The sequence below is a fragment of the Dermacentor andersoni genome, chromosome 8 (genome assembly GCF_023375885.2).
Source record: "Dermacentor andersoni chromosome 8, qqDerAnde1_hic_scaffold, whole genome shotgun sequence".
Taxonomy (NCBI): domain Eukaryota; kingdom Metazoa; phylum Arthropoda; class Arachnida; order Ixodida; family Ixodidae; genus Dermacentor; species Dermacentor andersoni.
Window position 1 is genome coordinate 4,464,956 of NC_092821.1, and position 8,487 is coordinate 4,473,442.

At 50.3% G+C, this 8,487-nt stretch overlaps 1 long non-coding RNA gene across 1 annotated transcript in view; it reads left to right on the plus strand.

The window, feature by feature from the left end:
* Nucleotides 1–1,738, plus strand: part of LOC129383631 (uncharacterized) — a 44,520-nt gene extending 42,782 nt beyond the window's left edge. Inside the window, exon 4 of the long non-coding RNA XR_011896217.1 lies at nt 1,530–1,738. This is a non-coding gene — a long non-coding RNA (uncharacterized lncRNA). The remainder of the gene's footprint in view (nt 1–1,529) is intronic.
* The last annotated feature ends 6,749 nt before the right edge of the window (nt 1,739–8,487 follow it).

The following is an 8,487-nucleotide window of genomic DNA, read 5'->3' on the forward strand; positions in this document are numbered from 1 at the left end:
GGGCAGGACAGCAGTAATTAGATATCGCAGGCAGATGCCTTCGTCCTACAGTAGACATAAAAATAGAATGATGTTGATGATGACTACAGGTGCTTAAGAGAAATGGCGCAAGCGAACACGAATACGGACACCTGAGCTTGGTACGAGCTCGTGTACATCTCTGTGGCTGCGCTTCTCTAGTAAGTAAATAAAATTAGTTCCTTTGTGTTTCTCCGCATGTAACAGCATAATGAATTGATCACTGGCACTATGACTCTGTCAGCCTTAAGATGATATCTTCTTATCTTGTGCGCCGCCTTGTTGGGCTATTAAATGAACAATTTCCGTGTTTTCTGCAAATTTACGTCGAATAACATGGCTGTGGAACATTGAACGCATCCGTGAGACAATTTCCAGCTATGGAAATGGACTACATAGTAACACGAATTCGGTTGTGGCCGATACAAGTAGGCAACGCTAACATCCCAACACAGCGGTACTCAAAACGCTTCCGTTAGATACTCTATACTGCCGCCGAACAGAAAGTTGGGTAAGTTCATTAGGGATCGTAGTGTGGCCTGCGCCTGGTTTGTCACCCGTGGCCTTCTTTGTTATCTGTATATGTTTTCGCATAGCCCACAACTCGAATTCACATTGTCAGGCCGTATACCCGTGGACAACATTCTGCGGCAATGAAGTGAAAGCTACGAAGGCTGAGCTTCTGCAGATGTGTTAATGCGAGAAGTAGTCAGGCTGCTACCTTACTACTACCAGATGCTACGCGGGAGGGTGTCGCGTTTGACAACACCACCCAAAGGAAAAGCCTCAAAATAGGCAAACTTTAATACTATGTCGTGTCATTTGTCTTATATAGGCTTTGTAAATCAGTAGCTTCTGCGTTCTTTTCGCCAGATTAAACTAACGTGGATGAAAATGGGGGGGCTGTTTTCTCAAGTGCTCTCGCTCGTTTGCGCTTCTCCTTGGTAGCCTTCCTTTCATTGCAAAAGGAAGTCCTCAAGAAATGTCTGATGTCAAAACTGAGTTCCGAATTTAACTCGAACCAGAGCACAGCAAAAGATATAACTCTCAGCATGATGATAGCAGCTAGCACACTCGTCGATGCTTGAAAATTTATTGTCCGGAATCAGAAGCGTCGGCTATTCATATATGGCGCAATGAACCTTACAGCGCAATCAGTTGTGCTAGAACAATTTTAGAATGCACACCACCATTTGTGTCGCGCATGTGATCTGATCACAGAAGGAAGGTGCAGCTAGAACATAGGCAAGAGAGATAACCAGTGAAACTTCCTTTATATAAAGGAGCGCCTCCCGCTGAGTCATAAATTTAAATTTGCTACATGGGCATACACCCTGTTACCAGGAAACATAGGTAAGTGCACGTCTCTTCCTTCTGTTCCTTTCTGTCTTTTCCTCAGCACCTTGAATTAATGAATGACTACACTGATGACCTTTTCGAGAGAGATGCCTGGACGAATGTTCGCAGAGTCGTAGACTACACACTTGCGATCATATGTTCAACTCGCGCAGCACTCTTCCCGGACCGGGTGGGGAGCAGGTATGTGGTGACGAACACGATGAACCAGTTTGTCTTCAGTGTGGTCGAGGACTTCAACTGCTTCAGGCGAACCTTGGGCCACTTGCGGCCCTTCCAGATGGCGGTGCGCGACTTCCGCAATGCCGAAGTGTTGCGGCTTGACCGGCCACTTCGCTGTGATTCATGTCTCTGCTTTTGCTGCCTTCAGGCACGTATATATCGCCAACGTAGCGTAAGGATATAGGTTGGCTGTAGAAAGTGTGCAAACGCCGTTCAGAAATGCGGAAACTTGGGGCCTTTCCGTCGCGTCCCACACAATATCCTCTGGAGCTATCTACACGTCGCATCAAGAGCAACCTTACGGATGTAATTATCCGAGACCCCGGCTAAAGAATTGCAGAAACTGAAGCGCTTGCGTTAAATCTACCGTGATACAGTCCAGAGGGGACCGAGGCATAGTGGTCGAGAGGAGGTGAGGAGAGGAGGCAGAGTAATGCTGCAAACGGCCACGTCACGAGATAACTGAAGAACAGCGTTGACACTCTTAGCGCACAGCTCCCATACATGGTTGGCATATGCGAGTGGCAAAAGACAGCGCAAGAAGGAAAGAAAACTACTACCTGACACGACAGCCCTTGCGGGTAAATTTAGGTTGAGGGTAACGTACGGTAAGTTTGCGGTATTTCCGGGCCGTACAACAACAAACCTCGCCAGTTTTATGGCCTACTCAAAGGAATCAGTCGAAAACAGGAGTCGACTACTCAAAGTGTAGTTCCCAACACTTTGCGAAACCGGTGTTTCATGACCTTTTTTACCTTTGTATCGGGACTACATGTCAGACTGCATATGTTTTGTCAGTTCCAGCGGGCCGTCTTCATGCATGCCCATAGCTACCAGTACTGTGCAGCAGGGCTTTGTGGACCGCTTTTCTACCGTCTCTCTAAATGATGTATCCACAGTTGTAAAGAACTTCCTTCCGTTATGCGCATGACAAACATTTTTTTTTAAATTCGCAGCCTTTGTGACTGCACTCCACTATAACAAGAGGCATCCACATTTGCGATGGGTGCGCGTAAAACAAACTAGTGCAAGATGAGCGAAGGCTTAAGTGATGTCACATACGCGCAATACAGATGAGTTCCATAATGTTTAAAAACAGCGCTAAAAACGTTCGCCGGACAACAGAATAGAGAACGGGAGGAAGAATGGGTTCGGATGGAAAGCGCCGTGTTTGTCCCATCTTCTATTCTGTTACGCAGCGTTTAGCACTGTTTTTTAAATATTGTCACAGACAAAGCCACGAGAGACTTCGGTCGACGCTATAGATCTCTTTATATATCGCTGTCCTGGCACCTTCGTCGTTTTCTTCTGGGAGCCACCCAACCTGCCTAGCATGTGGCACCGAATCGCACCGAGTGGCTGTCAGCGGTGTCGACGTCGTGGCATTAGTCCCCTCCCTAGAAGCATCGTCTCGATGCGGAACATTGATGCACTGGAGATTGCCACGGGGATACTGTTAAGAGAGACGTAGATGGTGAGAGAGCTGTGGGACTTTGCGTTAAGCGCGAGTGGTATAACTTCAATCTAGAGACGTCAACGACATCGGACGGGCGTGGGCGTCGGGGACGGCGAGCGGTGCCTTCTCCTTCAGGAATCACCTTGTATGTGACGTTGCCGAGTCGTTGAACGATCCTATAGGGTCCAAAGTAGCGGCACAAAATTTTCTTCGACCGACCACGCTGGCGGATCGGTGTCCACACCCATTCTTTGTCACCTGGTTGATAAGTGACGTTGCGGTGACGAAGATTGTATCGGTCGGCATCGTTGCGTTGTTGGTAGGGGATACACATTCGTGCGAGCTGGCGTGCCTCTTCGGCACATCGAGCGAATTCGGCAGCATCATTGACAAAATTAGAACAGTAGGTGGGTAAAAGCATAGCGTCCAACGTTGTGACAGCTTCCCGGCAGTGCACTAAGCGAAAAGAGGTGAAGCCGGTAGTTTCTTGAACGGAAGTATTATATGCAAACGTAACATGTGGGAGAACGTCGTCCCAGTTTTTGTGGTCGACGTCAACATACATGGAAATCTTATCAGCGATCATTTTGTTTAGCCTTTCTGTGAGCCCATTCGTCTGGGGATGGTAAGCAGTGGCATTGCGGTGAACTGCACCACTGAGAAGCTTGATATCATCTGTGAGCTGCGCTGTAAATGCTGTGCCCCGGTCGGTTATAACCACTCTTGGAGCACCGTGGCGGAGTACGATACCATGTACAAAGAAGGTCGCAATATCATTAGCAGTGCCTCGTGGGAGAGCTCGGGTTTCAATGTAACGTGTAAGGTAGTCTGTGGCAACAGCAATCCAACGCTTACCATCCCTCGACGTAGGAAATGGTCCAAGCAAATCTATGCCAACCTGCCGAAGGAGGATCCACGGGATGGATCCACGGGATGGAGAAGTCCAGTGGGACGCACGGGTGGTGTCTTGCGTCTCTGGCAGTCGCGGCATGTCTTCACGTATTGCTTTACGTCACGGCGAAGGCTAGGCCAGAAGTACCTTTGGCGTATGCGTGAAAACGTCCGTGCGAATCCCAAGTGGCCCGAAGATGGCTCGTCGTGAGAGGCCCGCAGGATGTCGTCACGTAGTGAAGAAGGCACTACAAGGAGGCATGCGGTTGCGGTCGAGTGAAAACCAAATTTGTAGAGAACGCCATCGCGCAGAAAAAACGAGGACAACTTGCGGATGAATATACGAGGCGGTTCTGGTAGACGGTTCTCAAGGTAGTCGATGAGAGGCCGGAGTTCTGAATCATTGCGCTGTTGCTTGCTGATGTCCGATACTGAGATAATGGACAGAAATGCGGTTATACGTGCTCCTCTTCATCAAAGTCGCATGGTGACGGTTGAAGTGGATGGAGCACGTGACAGGCAGTCGGCGTCGGTGTGTTTACGCCCGGACTTGAACACTATCGTCATATCGTAGTCTTGCAAGCGAAGACTCCAGCGTGCAAGTCGGTGATCTGTCACAACTCGAACGATCGGCCGTACATGTATGATCGGAACTTAGCAATTGCCCACGCCACGGCCAAGCATTCCTTTTCCGTTGCGGAATAGTTACTTTCAGCTGGAGACAAAGTGCGGCTTGGGTACGCAATGACGCGTTCGGCTCCATTTTGCCACTGTACGAGGATGGCACCAAGGCCAACGTTGCTGGCATCCGTGTGCAACTCGGTGTCACTGTCTTCGTCAAAGTGTCCTAGAACAGGAGTTGTGTACAGACGTTTCTGGAGTTCACAGAAGGCCTCTTGTTCGTCCTGCTCTCAGACAAACGGAACATTATCCTCACTCAGCCGCTGCAAGGGTGTGGCTATCCATGAAATGTTGGCCACGAAGCGTCGATAATATGCGCAAAGCCCTAGAAAACGGTGGAGTTCGTGTTTGTTCGAAGGTGTTGGAAACGAAGCAACAGCAATGGTTTTTCGCGATCTGGTTGAATGCCCTCATAACTGACGACATGGCCTAAATATTTGAGTTCGTCATACCTGAAATGGCATTTTTCAGGCTTTAAAGACAGGCCAGCAGTACGAATTGCATCAAGAAGTGCTTGTAAGCGCTGGAGGTGCTGCTCAAAAGTTTCTGAAAACACAACGATATCATTTAAATAGGCAAGGCATGACTGCCACTTGAGACCTGATAGAACCGTGTCCATCATGCGCTGAAAAGTAGCAGGCGCAGAGCACAATCCCAAAGGAAGGACCTTGAATCCGCAAAGTCCGTCAGGCGTAATATGTGCGGTTTTCTCACGGTCACGCTCATCAACCTCTATTTGCCAGTAGCCGCTGCGAAAGTCCAATGACGAGAAGTATCGAGCATGTCGAAGGCAGTCCAAAGAGTCGTCGATGCGGGGAAAGGGATAAACATCCTTCTTCGAAACGTTGTTAAGCTTGCGATAGTTAACGCAAAAGCGCAGTGTGCCGTCTTTCTTTTTCACCAGAAACACAGGCGACGCCCATGGACTGGTGGAGGGCTGTATGATATCGTCGGTAAGCATTTGCTGGACTTGATTTCGGATGGCGTCTTGCTCTTTACGAGAAACACGGTAGGTACGTTGGCGCACGGATCTTTCAATGGCATTTGTAATAATACTGTGTTTCGCAATAGGCGTTTGGTTGACCTTCGATGTTGAAGCGAAAGAGTCCGCAAAAGACTGTAAAAGGCTTCGAATGCTAGCCTGTTGTTCACCGATGATCTAGAATTCACATCAATATTGCTGTTGGCTGGTACCTCACAGTTAGAATCACCATCAGTGTGTCCCACAGTTAAACAAGCGGGAAAGTCACTGACTGGCTCCAAATAGGCGATGGGGGAAGTGCTGGTATTCACGACTGAAATTGGTCACTAAAATCTGAGCAGTCCGTGACGACAGCTGCAAGATGCGGCGGGCTACTAAAATCTGTCGAGCCAACAAGACTGACAGATTGCCTTCAGCGATTCCGAAATGGGGAGGATCGTCGCCTATTTCTACGGTGATCAACGCAGTGCTCCGGGGGGGGGGGGGGTAAAGTAGCACAGTCACCAGAAACGCGTAACACCGTGGACTGTAGGTGGTAGTCGTTTGAATGAGTTGCGTGTTCGCAGGAAAAAGTGACAAGCAACTCGCAAAGGTTTATGATTGCGCCGTACTCCCGAAGGAAGTGCATGCCGAGTATGACCTGCCTAGAGCACCCTACCAGTATAATAAATGAACCGACAAATGTGACCTCACAAATTTGTACCCTCGCAGTGCATTTGCCGATCGGCGTGAGAACATGACCGCCGGCTGTACGGAGCTTAGCTCCTGGTCACGGTGTCGCCACCTTGCGAAGTGCAGTAACCAGTTGTCCACTCATGACAGAATAATGGGCACCAGTATCGACAAGAGCAGTTACCGGGTGGTTTTCTGCAGAAACGAGTATGTCGGCTGAAACAGGTTCACGGTTTTCGAGGGAAGGTGTCGAAGGTAGGCAGTCATCGTTGTCATCGTCGTTATCGTCGTCGTCGTCGACGCCGTCGTCGGGGTGTCGCAGCGGAGGATCTTTCGAAGTGCGTTGGACAGCGGCCCCACCCCCAGAGGTCACTGTTCTTAGTTTTCCCGACTTGGGCTCGTGGGCCGGTTACCCATGGAAGCGGAGAACGTAGTGTAGCGGCTAGGTGACTCCGATCGTCGAGAAGGTGGTGATCGTGACTGGCGCCTCTGTGGAGAAGGAGATCGGGTCATTGACAGGGACTGTTCAACCGGTAGGAACTGCGCGTTCGGCGACGAAGGTAGACTGACCAGATATTGCTGCATTTCTCTCGGGTGCTCTCCCTCACATGGGCGACGAGCGCCAGAGTGATATCCCTGGAGTCGCAGGCACGGTACAAGTGGCCCGCTTCGCCACAGTGGAAACAGAGTGGCTGATATTCAGGTGTGCGGCACACGTCTGACTTTCGCATATTGATTCGGGGGCTCGTGGACCCGTACATATTTCTACGTGAAGCTTGGCCCTGGAGATGGCACAGCGGTTCTTCAGAAGGTGGGTTACGATGGTTCCCGCGATCCGCAGGTAGCCTCACTGCTTGTGCATATGTCAGTACGGGGGTGGCTTCAGGTTTGGTTTGCACGAATGGCTGTGCCGCCTGGTGGACTTCTTCGCGGACGATACCTGTGAGGGATGTTACGGTCAGTTGAAATCGCACTCCCTGTAGTCGACCGAGCTCCTCACGCACCGACACTACGTACAAGCTCTCGAAGCGCGTCGGTGTCATAGGGCAACGAGAGAGAAGATGCTGATCCCAGGCCGATTTGGCGATCGTAGACCGAGGAGCGTTGCTGAATGCTCGCTCCATTGTTATCGCCTCACTGACGGACTTAGCTACTGTAGCTGGAGGCCTTCGCATCAGTCCAGCCAACAGCTGTTCTTTCACTGCACGCATCAGCAGGCGTACTTTCTTCGCTTCTGTCATGCCAGGGTCAGCATGCTTGAAAAGCCGCGACATGTCCTCTACGAACATGGCTACGCTTTCGTTCGGCCTTTGAACCCTATTCTGAAGGGCTTGCTCTGCTCGCTCTTTTCTTGCGGGGCTGCTGTAGGTATCGCGTATCTGCCGTTGAAATTCTTGCCAGGTGGTGAGGGGTGACTCGTGGTTAGCGAACCATGTTCGGGCAGAGTCCTCTAGGGCGAAGTATACACGTTCCTTAACTTTTTCTCCTCGTCCCAATAATTGACGTCAGCCACACGATCGAAGTTGTCGAGCCCGTTTTCCACGTCCTCAAAAGGCTCACCATGGAACGGCTGCGGCCAGCGTGGGGTGTAGAGAACCAGCGATGCAGGAGGCTGTCCCGTACCGTATTTCTCCTGTGTCTGGCTTGCGGTTGTGGTGGACATCCTCGGCAGATCTTGCAGGTCATATTCCGGAGGCAGTCTTTGAAGCCGTCGGCTTTCGCGTAGGTTGTCCGCTTGCAGTTCTTGGGGGTCAGAGTACATAGACGCGTACCCAGCACCTCCACCAGTTTGTCACAGACAAAGCCACAAGGGACTTCGGTCGACGCTATAGATCTCTTTATATATCGCTGTCCTGGCACCTTCGTCGTTCTCTTCTTCTGGCAGCCACCCAACACGCCTAGCATGTGGCACCAAATCGCACCGAAGGCTGTCAGCTGTGTCGAGGTCGTGGCAATATTGTGAAAACCACCAAACTGCCAAATATGCCGATCTTCAGATGAGTTACGTTCCTCTTACCACCTGGCAAGAGCCACACACTTTCTATAGTGGGAAGTTGGAATCTTGGAATCATGTTCGATTCCAACCTCACATTTTCACACCCACACACAATATATCACTAAGCGCGGTCGGCACACAAAAGGTGCAGCAAATAGAATCTTGGGGGAGTTCAGAAAGGCAGGTGTATTTCTTAAGCTGCACACCTCCATT